At 40.4% G+C, this 15473-nt stretch overlaps 1 protein-coding gene across 5 annotated transcripts in view; it reads right to left on the reverse strand.

The window, feature by feature from the left end:
• CTNNA2 (catenin (cadherin-associated protein), alpha 2) overlaps positions 1-15473 on the reverse strand; it is a 1228212-nt gene that overhangs the window by 587705 nt on the left and 625034 nt on the right. The window lies entirely within an intron of this gene.

Below are 15473 nucleotides of genomic sequence, written 5' to 3' on the forward strand. Positions count from 1 at the left end.
TGGAGATTTTAATTATAATACAGCTTGATATATACTAGAGACTAGACTTTAGAAATACACGGAGGTTTGTGTCTGATTTGTCTTCATTGTTGAAATTTAGTTCTTGCTTTTAAAAGCTTTTAAAACAAAGGTCACTGGGGACTGTGCATATGAATTTGATGTGCTGCAAATAGGAAAGATCCAGGATGAATCAATGAATCAAGTCTCCAAATAAAAGATGTGTATGCAGGCTCTCAGCACAGTTCTCTCCAAACAGGGAAGTCTCAACCACACTTTATGGATCATACTTTCTGGATTATCCCTAAGAAATCTTTGCCTATCCCAATGTCACAAAGCTATTCTCCCATGTTTCCTTTACTAGCTTTCTAGCTCTGGCTGTTACACTTAGTTCTACAATCTATCGTGAATTGATTTTTGTACATGTAGTAAGGTACAGGTGAAGGCTGTTTCCCTATCGAATTGTTGAGGTGTCCTTGTCGAAAATCATTTGACCATGTATGTGTGGGTCTATTTCTTGGCTTTCCATTTTTTTCCGTTGATCCATCTGCCTCTCCTTTCGCCAAAACCAGTGTCTTGAGTACTGCAGCTTCACTGTAAGTCTTAAAGTCAGGTAGGGTAAGTTTCCAACTTTGTCTTCCTTGTTCAAGATTGTTTTAATGATTCTGTTCTTCCCATTCCAAACTAAACTTAAGGTTTATTTGGTTCGTACCAGTCACATTTTACAATGCTACCGTGCCCCTACACTTCAAAGAGGCAGCCTGGAGGACACTGGGGGAACCAGTCTCCTCCACACCTGAACCTTCAGACCAACCTGGAGCAGTGAACTTCTAAAGGCCCATTGACGGGCAGGGCTCAAATCACTATGTTAATCAAATCCTGATTCCACAATGCAGGTGGATCATCTCAAACTTTAGGCACTAACACAATAATAACTGAAATTAAAGAGGCCTATTCTATTCTATTCTATTCTATTCTATTCTATTCTATTCTATTCTTTTTGAGACAGAGTCTCCCTCTGTCGCCAGGCTGGAGTGCAGTGGCGCCATCTCAGCTCACTGCAAGCTCCGCCTCCCGGGTTCACGCCATTCTCCCGCCTCAGCCTCCCGAGTAGTTGGGACTACAGGTGCCCGCCACCACGCCCGGCAATTTTTTTGTATTTTCAGTAGAGACCGGGTTTCACCGTGTTAGCCAGGATGGTCTCCATTTCCTGACCTTGTGATCTGCCTGCCTCCGCTTCCAAAGTGTCGGGATTGCGGGCCTGAGCCACCGCGCCCTGCAAGACTCATTTTATCACGAATCTGCGTCCTGGAGCTCCTAGAAGCAGGGCTAGCTCTCCTTCTTCTTGGTATTCCCAGCACGTAACACAAATTACAGCACTTAGTAGGAGCTCCCATGGTATTTATGAAATTTTTTCTCCACAGGGCAGCCAGGTCAGTATAGTCACTACTGCCTGGGTGAGCTTTCTTCTTCACTTGTTAACACTCCACCTACCTCCTTCTACCTCTTTCATATTGCTTTTCCCATTTTGCTTTATCAGGCAGCCATATTGTTTTCCCTTTAAAATTATATGTCAGGTGAGGGCAGAGACTACCTTTTTATTTCAAAGTGACCTCACAGTACTTTGCATAGGGGAACAATAATCATCTGTTGGAGAGTGAAAGCAGAGAAGTAAGGGGACAATGCATCACACCAGCTAGCAAATTCACCAGCATCTCACAGTGTCCCAGACACAGGGCAGAGACTAAGTATCTATCTGTTCACTGGAAGAGTAAGTAGACTTTCCACTGTAAACGCTCTCAAAGGTACAGCAAAGCATAGTTTCTTTGCATCAGTGAGGAAATCACCCATGGCAGCAGTTCTTTCAAAGGAGGAATCAAATAAGACTCTAGTTTCTTCTAAAATCTAAAAGGAAACCATGTCATCCCCCTTGCCTGTGTTCAGGACAAAATAAAAGGGAGGGGAGAATAAGACAGGCCTGGAGAATAAGATATGCTTCACAAAACACAGGAGATAAGGGCTGAGCACCAAATGCCCCTGGCAAAATGAAACAAACAAATACACACAAAGCAAAGCAAAAACAAAACAAAACAAAAAAGCAGCACCAGATGGAGCTGGAAGATGTTTGTTACATTTCACAAAGAGCCAGAAGAGGCCAGGCCTCAAATGTCCTATTTTTTCATTCTTACCACCACTACTAGATTACGTTAGTGGTTTGCTACCCAACCTCTGATCACTGGTGACCTCTGCAATCAATACACCGTACAGATGCCTGCGGGGCTGTTCTAAAGCTTAATGGACACATGCCATCCTCTTGAAATGCTGCATCACATGACCCATGTCCACTTTTCTGCTCCTTGCTGGCCACCATACCCACGATGGCTTTGCAGGAGCTGTTTCCTCTTCCTGGAGCATCCACATCCCCTTCTCTATCTAGTACTCAAATCAAACTTCACCTCCTCTGGGAACCTTCACTGGTCTCCCAGTTAAATGCCCCTCTCCCACACACCCATGGTCCTCCACACTTCCTGTTGAAGCTCTGCGTGGCAATCATTTTCAAGCTGGTCCACTTGCCAAAACTGCATACTTTCTGTGGTTACAAAGTCATCTTTGATTTCTGTATGTTAGGCACCTAACACTGGACTTAGCATCTAGTCAGTTTAATAAATGGTTGAATAAATGACTAAGTGCATAAATAAATGTGTCAAATAAACACTGGATAGATTCATATGCTTCTGGATATCTTTATCCAGAACAAGTGAAATCTTTCCCTACCTTTCATTTTCTGAATTGCTAGTCTTATTGGAATATATTTCATATATACTATATAAAAATATACTATGTTTAGCAAGTTATATAATGTACTTATTTTATGTACCCATTCAGTAAGTCTACACGCTTTGAAAAGTCTACACGCCTTTATAATCACACCCACAACCAGGATATAGAACACATCCATCTTTCCAAAAAGCTCCCTGTGCCCTCTGTCATGAGTGCTCCTCTTGCTTCCAGCTGCCAGTGAGTACTAATCTACCTTCTGTCACTACAGATTAGTTTGGGTATTTTTAAACAATTATATAAGTAAAATAATACAGTATATATTCTTTTGAGGTTGGCCGGTGTAGCTTAGCAAAATGTTGCGATTCATCTGTTTAGTTACATGTATCCATAGGTTTTGTTTTGCTTTGTTTTGTTTTTGTTTTAATAGAGACAGGGTCTCACTTTGTTGCCCATGCTGCTTTCAAACTCCTGGGCTCAAGCCGTCTTCCTGCCTTGGCCTCCGAAAGTGCTGGGATTAAAGGTGTGGGACACCATGCCTAACCACTAGTTGTTGCTGTTGTTCTAAAAATTGTTGAGTAATATTTCATCTTGTGAATATACTATAATTTATTTCTCCATTCATACTTGTTGAAGTTTTATGTGTTGTTTCCGGTTTGGAGTTATTATGGATAAAGGTGCTACAACAATTAATGTATAATTCATTCTAAAGACATAGTTTTTATTTTACTTTCTTAAAGTGTTATTTACTTTCTTAAAAGTGTTACTGTTGGGTACCATGGTAAATGTATGTTTAACAAAGAAATTGCCAAACTGTTTTCCAAGGAGGTTGTACCATTTTATATTTCTGCCAAAAATATATGAGAGCTAGAGTTGTTCCATATCCTCTCCAGTACTTGGCATTATCAAGCTTTTTAACTTAGTCATGTTAGTGGGTCTCTTTTTTTTTTTTTTTGAGATGGAGTCTCACTCTGTCACTCAGACTGGAGTGCAGTGGTGCGATCTCAGCTCACCGCAATCTCCACCTCCCAGGTTCACACCATTCTCCTATCTCAGCCTCCTGAGTAGCTGGGACTACAGGCAACTGCCACCACACCCAGCTAATTTTTTTGTGTGTTTGGGGAGGGGTTTCACTGTGTTCACCAGAATAGTCTCAATCTTCTGGTGGGTCTCTAACTTTTTAAAGCATCTCCTATTTATCTTTTAGCAACTCTCTGTTTTCTTGTTGTGAGTTCTAGAACATAGAGGGGCTATATATTTGCATTAGGGAGGGAATGTCTACTTGGTTATAAGGCTTGTAAAATTATTTAGCGAGAGGCAGTATGAACAGGATCCAAGTCAGAAGTAATGAGTGAGAGGGGCAAAGTGATATGCAAAGTACAACTCCACAAAGAGCATGATTAAGGTAAAAAAAAAAAAAAAAAAAAAAAGGCCCGGTGCAGCAGCTCATGCCTGTAATCTCAGAAATTTGGGAAGCCAAGGCAGGAGGATCCCTTGAGCCCAAGAATGCGAGACCAGCCTGGGCAACATAGTGAGATCTCTGTTTTACAAAATAAAAAAAGAAAAACTAGCCAGGCATGGCGGCACATGTCTGGGTTCCCAGCTACTAGGGAGGCCGAAAAGGGAGGATCACTTGAGCCCAGGAGATGGAGACTACAGTGAACCGTGATTGCACCACTGTACTCCAGCCTTAGCAACAGAGTGAGATCTTATCTCAAAAAGAAAAAAAAAATGATGCTGAAAAGTTTGTAGGTAAGTTGAGAAACCTGAAACCTATGCCATCTTAGAAGCCCACCTCCATTCCCTAGACCCAGCACAAGGCTAAACACCAAAGAGGCCTTCAATGAATACTTGTAGATTTCCTTTTTGAGAAGGTGGGGAGGACTTTGTGGCATTGAGGCTTTTTGAAAGGAGGGCTTGATAAATTCTTATCAGGGAGCCAGATACAGTAAGAAAACAGAAAAAGCAGTTGTATTTATTTCTTATGGTCCCAAAGTAGGTCCTTAGCTGGCAGAAGGCAAAGTCCTTAAACTACCTAGCACTCCTTTCCCCATTGTCTCCAGCCATTCAATACACATGCTTTTAACTAGTGATGAGTAAGTATTTCATAGTCAATAAAGTCTTTTAGAGTGATGGCCTAAGACACAGGTGGATTCAGCATATAATAACAATAATTAATTTATAAATATTATTTTATAACAGTTATTTTTTGAGGACGACGTGCTATGCATTTTCCTAAGCAAGTTATACACAGTACATCATTTAACCCTTACACAGCCCTACGAGGTAGACACTATTATTACCTTCATTTTGCAATGAAGGAAAATTACACACTAAGAGAGAATTGAACTGCCAAGAGTGAAATGGTTAGTAAGTTGGAGAGCCCAGAATAGAATTCAGGTACAACTAACTCCAAAACTCTTCCTCTTGACCACTATTTTCTGTGTTGAGATAGTATGTATATCAAAAGCCACTTTGCCCTAACATCTTAGATGGTAAAGAATGGATGGCTTAGGAATATGGGATACAGGTATCTTGATATGGACGATAGAAGAAAAAGCTGAAGTATGTTCAAGTTCCAATACCTACCTCATGGCTTCCTAGGGCAGCCAAAAGCCAAAAGTCAAAAGGCTTCCCATCACACAGGGATAGAAGTGCAAACACCAAAGGAGAAACAAGAGTAACAACAACAAAAAGAAAAAAAAACAGTAAGGGAAGGGATATGGACAGGCCTGGTAGAAATGAATCAAAGTCAAATGTTCACCTACACAGTGGTTTTAACTGACTTCCCCAATTGTCAAATTATCTGTATAATCTTTTAGAAACAGCACAGATTTTGAAGATTTCAGATCTAAGTTCAAATATGGTTCAGCCAGGATCTTGAGGAAGTCACTATTTGTAAGGCTTAGTAACCTAATCTAATCTGAATATTGGAGACATATGATTTGCAGTATTATTTGGGGTGATTCCACTGAATTATGTAGAGAAATGTGTTTTGTAAGTCGTCTGGCATAGACTATTCGAGCCTCATCTTATTTTCTTGCTCCTTATTTCCCCTTAGGTTTAAGTAGCATCTAATACACAAATGGTCACTGAAGGGGAAGAGCTCTGAGAATCACTCCTGCAACTGCATTGAGAGTCCAGGACTCAGGTTGTTTGATCAGGTGTTGTTCCTGTAGCATATCTTGCCATGTATAAGCCCTCTATTTTACCACACACATGCACACAGACACACAACGGGGAAAGTGGGAGTCACACTGTCATTCTGCCACCTTCTCTAGCTCATCCACTCTTTTTGCAAATGAACTTCAGATGTTAAATAGTGTTTTTACTTACATCTTTCAAAATGGGGAAATGCCATTCCTAATACAACTACTGTCTCTTTAAATGTTTTGTATCATGGTAATTTGTTGCAGATGGGTAACAGGTAGCCAGATGGGGGTCTGTTCTTTACCTCAAAACTAGGATTCTTCGGGGACCCAATATGATGGAGTGTGCTTTGCATAATGGGCTTAGTTGATGAGCACAGTTGTTTTTTGACTAAAACCAATCTACAAGCTTAGGCCATACATCACGTTGCTAAATAAATAAATACTAAATAAATCAGCCCGTAATTAAATATTTTAGAATCTTAATGAAATGCCTTTTTCCTAACATTATTTTCAAAAATCATTTGGTGATTCCCCAGCTGAACAGTTGCTTAGTAAAGTCAAGAATCCAAAACAGGTTTGGAAACCAAAAGCCCCGGACTCCATCACTACATACCCATAGGTCAATATTAGAAACACTGAACTATCTGTTAGAAAATATCAGAAATAGGGGATTAGTTAATCATGACAGAAGCTCATAATGGAACAATATGCAGCCATTAAAAAAGAATGTTTCAGAAGAATACGTAATGACATTGAAAAATGCTTATTATTGCAAATGTTATAAAACAACATATGTGATATGACCCCAATCCTGTAAGTGTGTGTGAGAGAGAGACAGAGGGAGAGAGAGAGAGAGACAGAGGGAGAGAGAGAGAGAGACAGAGGGAGAGAGAGACAGAGAGAGAAAGAGACAGAGGGAGAGAGAGAAAGAGAGACAGAGGGAGAGAGAGAGAGAGAGAGAGAGAGAGAGGGAGAGAGAGATGTTTGTTTTATAAACAAACAAACCAAAGAGGGCCTCTGCACACTGGTACTTGGGTTCCGTATTTCTTCGCCATAGGCTGAGACCCATTAGCCCAAAGCCTGCTGGCACCAATCTCAAATTTTTACAATCTAATTATTTTAAAGATTGCCCAAATAAGCAGATTTTCAGTAAATTAGAGTCTGCTTGCTTTGCACACTTCACAAATCTGTGCCCAACACCTGTAGCCACAGATAACATAAGCTTTGGGTATAAAGATCTCAAGCTGCTGCCACCCTTCTGAGCACTCAGACACAGAGATCCCCTGCTGTGCTGCCCAATGACATCACCTAGATACACAATCTCTGATGATCTCTGTCCTTTTTCCTTTCTGAACTGGGACCTCCACGCTTACCCTCAGGACAGACTTCCACAGCAAGGAACATCTCTGCCTGCAAACCTGTCGAAGTGCCTAACACAGCTTGTGTGTGCTACTGCCACCTTGTGGTCATGTTTTTTTCTTTGATTAGCCCCCAAATCCCTTGAACTCCTTAAAATGTCACCTGGCATCTCTTTCCCCATGAGATGCAGAGAAGATTGGCTGCAGCCTTAGGCCACAAACCCACATTTCTCCAGATATTTTCAGTGCCTACTATTTCATCGTTACTTTTGTAGAAAGCTTCTGGCTTCTACTCACGATAATTGCTTCACTTTGATTGATTCCAATATGAAAACCAGTTTTTTCCCTTAATTTCTGCACGAAAATAGACTCATCCATCACACGTGTGACACTGACTTAACAGAAGGTTTGACTCTGAGTTGGGGGATGTTCTACTTGCAACAATGTAAACAATAATGTCAAATGGAACATCCCTCGTTTTCCTTCTTGGAAGTCTTTTTCTGTTACCTACCACCACAGGTTTCTCGGTGGCCCTTGACCCTCCCTATTTCCTTACAGATTCTCTCTCTTCACCATCGCTACTCTGCTCCACCTTCCCTTTTTGCATTGCCCACAATAGTTCACTGATGACATGCATTAGGCGGTTTTAGTTGGAATAGGTGGGACAGGACCAGCACGGCACCTTGAATAGATTTGGAAGGGTGGATGGGAGGAGGGCGAGCTCCCCAGAGGATTTTCTTAGTGGCAGGGCTTTTCAACTTCCAAAGATGGAAATGAAGATACTCTATGTATTTACACTAAGCATGCAGTTTTTGAGAAATATGTGACAGGAGAAACAGAGACAAAATCTTAAACATTAAACAAATAGAAAATAAAAGTGATACAGAGCAGTGGGGTACCCAAGAAGGCCCTTTTCCAAGCTTAAGTGCTGCAGAAATCAGGAAGGAGAGTGAGCACCAAGAACCTGGCAAAACTGGAGCAGGGCTTGGAACTTTTGGCAGAGGACATGCTGGGGGTTGGGGAGGGAAAAGAGGAGAAAAGGTAGGTGACATTTTAAAGGAGGAATATGATCTGTGCAAAGTACCAAATATGAGATGTCTTGTGGAATTCTGAGTAGCCCAAATTGGAAAACCGGAGGCGAGAAAAGTAGACTAAGAGGGGCAGATGGAGCTAGATTCGGGAGACATTGAGATATCAGGCTAAGAGTTAACACTATTTTTAAAGCCAGCGTTTCTCTAATTGAGAATTTGTGGAGCTCTCAGTGTCTATCTATAGACTCTAGCTTAAGAAGCATTGCCTGACTCTGAAAAGGGTCAAAATCTGCCAATATGTAAGATCCCTTTGCCAAAGCATTTGGAACATTTTCTCCTCTTAATCTGAGTCTTAGTGCCTCCCTCTCGTTCTCTTCCAATAACTTTGCAGGAGATAAACTTTACTATTTTCATTTGCAAGTTTTCCCCAAATCCGAGAATCCCTCTGGTACATCTGCAGCAGAAATTACATGTGGTACCACCTTTGCCACCAAATGTGCCACCACTTCAACAACCATTCTCTAACCCCTGCCGATGAGCTCATCTGTTACCAAGTACTACGTAGAAGGCTGAACAGCATTTTAGAAAAGACTCTGTCCTCCTTCAGTCCTCCCTCCCCTCCCCCGCACTAAGTGCAAGCTGGGAACCAGTTCAGATTTATTGGATGTAAGGGCCTGTAATGACTTATCAGTCTGGGTGAGAGCAGTCTATTACCCTCCAACCATACATCAAGTGGTTTTCATCTCAGGTCCACACACCACCTCAGGGGGCCCACAGCGGGAGTAGAACAGTAAATTCACTCCAGGGTTAAACACAACTTTGTGGTGGGCAACAATGACAGGCAAGGTCTTGATTGAACATGTGAGATGGCAATTTCTGAATGGGTAACCAAATCTATATTTCAAAGTAAAAACTTAGAGAAGCTTTCAAAGGAAAGCATTCAACAGAGCAGGATGCTACAATTGGACAGCACGGAATGGGGAGGAGGGATATTTCTGCAAAACTTTGTTGCCATCTCTCCTTCCTTTCTTGCTACAATTCTTCCATTTAATGAGTTTGTCCTCTAGTTTTTTAAAACAACTTTTTTCTTTCTATGATATAATAACAACTAGAATGCAGCACCAATGAGGTAAATATTGAAGTGCAATAGAGCAAGGCTCAGGCTTTGGGATGAAATGATGTGAAACTTTTTGTAATAGGCTGAATAATGACCTTCAAATCTATCAGATCTTAATCTCTGGAGCCTGTAAATGTTAACTGATTTTTAAAAAGAGTCTGTGCAGACATGAGTAAGTTAAGGATCTTGAGATAGGGAGATTATTCTGCATTATTTGGTAGGGCCCTAAATATAATCACATATATCTTTATAAGAGGACAGCAGAGAAACAGTTGACACAAACAGACCACAGCGAAGGCAGTGTGACCATGAGCACAGAGACTGGAGTTACTTGGCCAAGGAATGTAGGTAGCCACCAGCAGCTGGAAGAAGAAAGGAGATTTTCCCCTAGAGCCTTCAGAGGGAGTATGAGTCTGCTCACACCTTGATTTTGGCCCAGTGGAACTGATTTCAGACTTTTTTTTTTTTTTGAGACAGGGTCTCACTCTGTTGCCGAGGCTGCAGTGCAGTGGTGAGATCATGGCTCACTGCAGCCTCGACCACCCAGGCTCAAGCGATCCTCCCTCCTGAGCCTCCCAAGTAGTTTGGACTACAAGTACACACCACCACACTCAGCTAATTTTGTTTTATTTATTTTTATTTTTTGTAGAGATAAGGTCTCACTGTGTTTCTCAGGCTGGTATTAAACTCCTGGGCTCAAGTCATCCTCCTGCCTCAGCTCCCAAAGTACTGGGATTATAGATGTGAGGCCCAATTTGAACTTCTGGAGGCTGAAACTGTGAAAAAATAAATTTCTGTTGCTTTATGTAACCAAGTTTGTGATGATGTGTTATAGCAGCCACAGGAAACTAATACACTTCTTACACACAATCCCCTCATATAGAACATTTTTGGAAACCATCCAGGTAGTATTTCTTCCTGGGCATCATCCTGCTTATTATAGACTAGACTCAAATGCAAAACTACCTTTTCAGGAAAACTGGAGCGCCCACCTCTGCTTTATTGCAAAATTGTTAGATCAAGTTAGAATCATCTCACCCACTACTGTAAAGGGTTAAATGTGCCTATGGGTGAACAGACTGAGAAGGGAGTTACTGTGTTGGCTGGGCCGATTGATCCAGACTACCCAGGGCAAATTGTAGCACTCATTCACAGTTGGGGTAAGAAAGAATATATCTGGAATATAGAAGATCTCTTAGTTTAGTATTACCATGCCCTGTGATTAAGGTGAATTGAAAACTACAACAACACATTCCAGACAGAAGTACAAATGGCCCAGACCCTTCAGGCATAAAGATTTGGGTCAACCTACCACGTGAAAATGCATGACTGGTTGAGGTGCTTGCTGAAGGCAAAGGGAACAGAATGCACAGCAGAAGAAGGTAGCTATAAAGAGCAGCCATGGCCCATTACAGAAAGGAGGACCGTCAGTGACATGAGTATTTCTTTTTTATTAGTTATGAATTTACACACACACACGCACACACACATACACACGTACATATATTAAGCAAATATCTTTATTTTATTTCCTCTCTTATTCCCTTATCGTATAACATTATATGTTTTGGCTTTATATAAATATTTAAGTATTATTAATTTCACATCATAGAATTTAAGTTATGGTTTATCAGGAGAAGAGTAAACATCAGTCAAAGATTTTACCTTCTCTTTTGGGGAAGGATTAGTATGTTTTCAAATGTATGGAGGATTATTGTATCATGTTAGGTGGAATTATAAATTTCTATTATTTTGATTTAGAGATAAAGTATGATTTAAGAAGAAGTGTTTATGAGTACCATGTTGACAAAGGGTAGATTTGCAATGGTTAATTTTATATGTCAACTTAACTGAGTTAAGGGATGCCTAGGTAGCTGGCAAAATGTTATTCCTGCTTGTCTCTGTGACTGTGTTTCTGGACTAGATAAGCATTTGAATTGGTAGTCTGAGTAAAGAAGAACTACGTTTACCAGTGTGCACAGGCATTAAGGCAACTTCTAATATGCTGAGGGTCCATATGGAACACAAAGGTGGAGAAAAGGTGAACTCTCTCTCTTCTCAAGTTGGGACATCTATCTTTTCTGCCCTTGGACATTGGAGTTCCTGCTTTTCAGTTGACCCCTGCCTTAGGCTTCCCCTATGTGCCTAGTTCTGAACCCTATCAGGGGATTTTTTGGCCTCCTATATAATAGTGAGCCAAGTCCCATAATAAATCTCCTCTCCTATATCTGTTCATATCCTATTGGTTGTTTCTCTGGAGAATCCTGACTAATGCAATGTGTTAATGTGTTAAGTCTTTGATCATTCCATCAGGAAAATATAACATATCTTTTCATCCATCCATGGACCATGCATCATGGCTCATTCTACCTGCCACTAGTCAGGGGCATAAGAACAGAGTCTCATACAAAAACATGTGAGATGTCTGTGGTGGTGTTTTGGAAATAACTGTCAAGTTGTTCAGTCCAGGAGTGAGTTCCAAACTGGCCAGTCACTGTTTCTGACTTTTTCCTTTTCCCTACCCTCACTCTCCAACTCTCAAGTTATTAAAAGTTAAAAATGAACAGTCAAAAAACTCAGTATCAAGTAAAAATACATTGTAATTTGGCAATGGCCTCCAATCACATACTTGGGCTTTCAGCATCAAAGGGAACTTGGGCTGTTTTAATAAACATTAAGATGAAAAGCAGTGAGCCAACAAAGCGTGACAGGATTAAAAAAAAAAAAATCATCGCAATGTGCAAGGAGTTGCAATTATATTTCCAGTTAAAGAGAGATGGAGGAAGTTCAACTCCATTTTCAGCAATTTGCATGTTTCCCACAAAGAGCTTCGCTCTAGTTAATGGCCAAGATGATAAACAGGAGAAGCATGACCTCCTTGTTACCTAGTGCCACTCCCTGCAGGCTCTCTAAGTACTTCAAAGCACTTAGTGCACTCCATTCTGCTGGTCCTCTTCCAAAAAAACTGGCCTCCAGTACTGTGCTTATAAACAACAGTGTGAGGTTGTGAGGTTGCTCTTTGGCATCCTCAGCCTCTGCCTGCTGGGTCCTTCTCCTGCCTCTCTCCTTCCATCTGCCAGTGCATCTATGCTTTCTCCTCCTCCCCATATCAAAACAAGAGTATTAGTTATTTATCACTGCATGTCAAATTACACTGCAATTTACAGGCTTGAAGAAACAACAAATGTTTACTATCTCATTGTTTCTGTGGATCAGAAGTCAGGGAGCAGCTGAGTAGTTGTGGCCTGGGGTCCCTCATCAGGTTGCGGTCAAGATGTCAGTGACAGCTGAAGTCCCCTCGAGGCTTGACTGGAGCTGGAGCATCCACTTCCAAGATGGCTCACTCACATGGTTGGCTGGTTTGTACTTGCTGTTGACAAGAGGCCTTAGGATCTAGACACATGGAAGTCTGCACAGCTTTGCTTGAGTAGCCTTCAAACACGGCATCTGACTGTCCCCAGAGTTAGGGATCCAGAAGAGTAGGGTGAAAGCCATGATGCCTTTTATGACCTAGCCTCCAAAGTCACACTTCTCTTCTTTTATCCTCCTTTTCTATATATTTTGTGTAAAATTTTGAATATCTTGACATTTATTTGTGTAGATAAAGAGAGCAGTGAGGAAGAAATCCATCAGGAATTGTGTTGGAAATAAGCAAACAAAAATAATGTTCCTTAAACAACATTATGGCAATCCACATTTGAAATTCTACATACGTACTTTAGGAAAGATAAAACAAATCAGACCAGGATAATTTCCAGATATGATTTTTGGTGTTATTATTTTCAGTTGACAAATAAAATTATATATGTTTATGGTGTTCAACATGATGTTTCGAAATATGTATACATTGTGGAATGGTTAAATCAAGCTAATTTACATATGCATTATATACATACTTTTCATTTTATCGTGATGCAAACACTTAAAATCTACTTTCTTAGCAATTTTCAAGAATACATTAACTATAGTCACCATGTTGTACACTAGATCTCTTGAACTTATTCCTCCTATATAACTGAAATTTTGTATCCTTTGACCAACACTTTCCCAATCCCTACGGTAACCATTATTCTATTCTCTGCTTCTATGAGTTCTATTTTTTTAGATTCCACGTATAAGTGAGATCATGCAGTATTTGTCTTTCTATGCCTGGCTTATTTAACTTAACATATTGTCCCCCAGATTCATCCGTGTTTTTGCAAATGAAATAATTTCCTTGTTTTTAAAGGCTGAATAGGTTCTATTGTGTATACACCACGTTTTCTTTATCCATCTATTCACTGATGAACACTGAGGTTGATTCCATATTTTGGCTAATGTGAATAAGGCTGCAGTGAACACGGAAGTGCAGATATCTTTTCAACATACTGATTTCATTTCCTTTGGATATATAGCTGGTAGTGGCATTGTTGGATCATATGGTAGTTTGATTTTTAATTTTTTGACGTATCTCCATGCTATTTTGCATAATGGCCGCACTAATTTCACTCCCAACAACAGTGTTAAAAGGTTCACTTTTCTCCACATCCTCATCAACACTTATTTTTCATCTTTTTATTAACAGCCATCCTAACAACTGTGAGGTGATAGCTCATTGTGATTTTTATTTTCATTTCCCTGATGATTAAAGATGTTGAGCATTTTTTTCATGAACCTGTTGGCTATGTGTGTGTTTTCTTTTCAGAAATGTCTACTCAAGTCCTTTGCCCACTTTGTAATTGGGTTATTTGTTTTTTTGCTATTGTTTGCATTTCTTATATATTTTAGGTATTAACCTCTTAACAAATGTAAGACGTTAAGGTGTGAAAATATTTCCTCGCATTTCATAGGTTGTCTCTTCAATCTGTTGCTTGTTTCATCTGCTGTGCCAAAAGTACAGGCAACAATAGCAAAACTAGACAAATGAGGTTACATCACACTAAAATGTTTCTGCACACTTCATTTCTGTAATATCCTTTTGGGTTACACAAGTCAACTCTACTCAGTGTGAGGGTAATTTTAAACGAAAGTCTGGATACCATAAGGCAGGGATCATTGGCGCCTATCCTGAAGACTGCCTACCACTGTAGTTTTCCCTTAAACTGCAGTAGGAGTACTAGTCACCAAGTCCCTGTAGATAATAGGAACAAGTTTGGGTAAAGACATTCTCTCCTATTCTCATGAAAGAAAAAGTGTCAGTCAATCTTTAAGTTATTTCAGGAAATGGAAAGAGGCAAGCAAGAACTTAGTGAGTATGCATTCTTTAAGTAGCTATCCACTCCAAGGTGGGTAAAGAGAGCTATGGTAGGGTAGCAACACTTTTTTCTAGAATGATGATAATGAAGATGATGATAGTTGATGCTTTGTGAGCTTTTACAATGTACATAATTTTATTTAAATCTACAACAACACTGTGAGGTATGGAGAAGTGAGGTAATTTATATAACGAAGGAAAACAAATAGAAAAGTCAGGCTGGGTGCAGTGGCTCATACCTGTAATCCCAGCACTTTGGGAGGCCGAGGCAGGCAGATCACAAGGTCAGGAGATTGAGACCACCCTGGCCAACACGGTGAAACCCTGTCTCTACTGAAAATACAAAAATTAGCTAGGTGTGGCGGCACGCACCTGTAATCCCAGCTACTCGGGAGGCTGAGGCAGGAGAATGGTTTGAGCCCGGGAGGCGGAGATTGCAGTGAGCTAAGATTATGCCACTGCACTCCAGCCTAGTGACAGAGCAAGATTCTATCTCAAAAAAAAAAAAAAAAAAAAGAATGGACAAGTCCAAGATGGTCTTTACTGCTAGGATATTGGCTTCTGCCAAAAGCAGTGAACCAGAAGATCCTCATCTGTCCCCCTTACTTAATTTCTTCCCAGGTCCCTAGAGCCACAGTACTTAATTTTTTTTTTCTGACAAGTAATTCAAGGCAGATGACATTAATAGGGCTATAGTTTTCCCTGGGTCTATTCAAAATTATGCACAATTCCCATCACAGTAGCCATAAGCCCATTGATTTCTTACTCAAAACAATAATATTTTAAGTGAAATGTTACAAGTTAGCA

This window comes from Mandrillus leucophaeus, unplaced genomic scaffold, assembly GCF_000951045.1.
Source record: "Mandrillus leucophaeus isolate KB7577 unplaced genomic scaffold, Mleu.le_1.0 Scaffold84, whole genome shotgun sequence".
In the NCBI taxonomy this organism is placed as follows: domain Eukaryota; kingdom Metazoa; phylum Chordata; class Mammalia; order Primates; family Cercopithecidae; genus Mandrillus; species Mandrillus leucophaeus.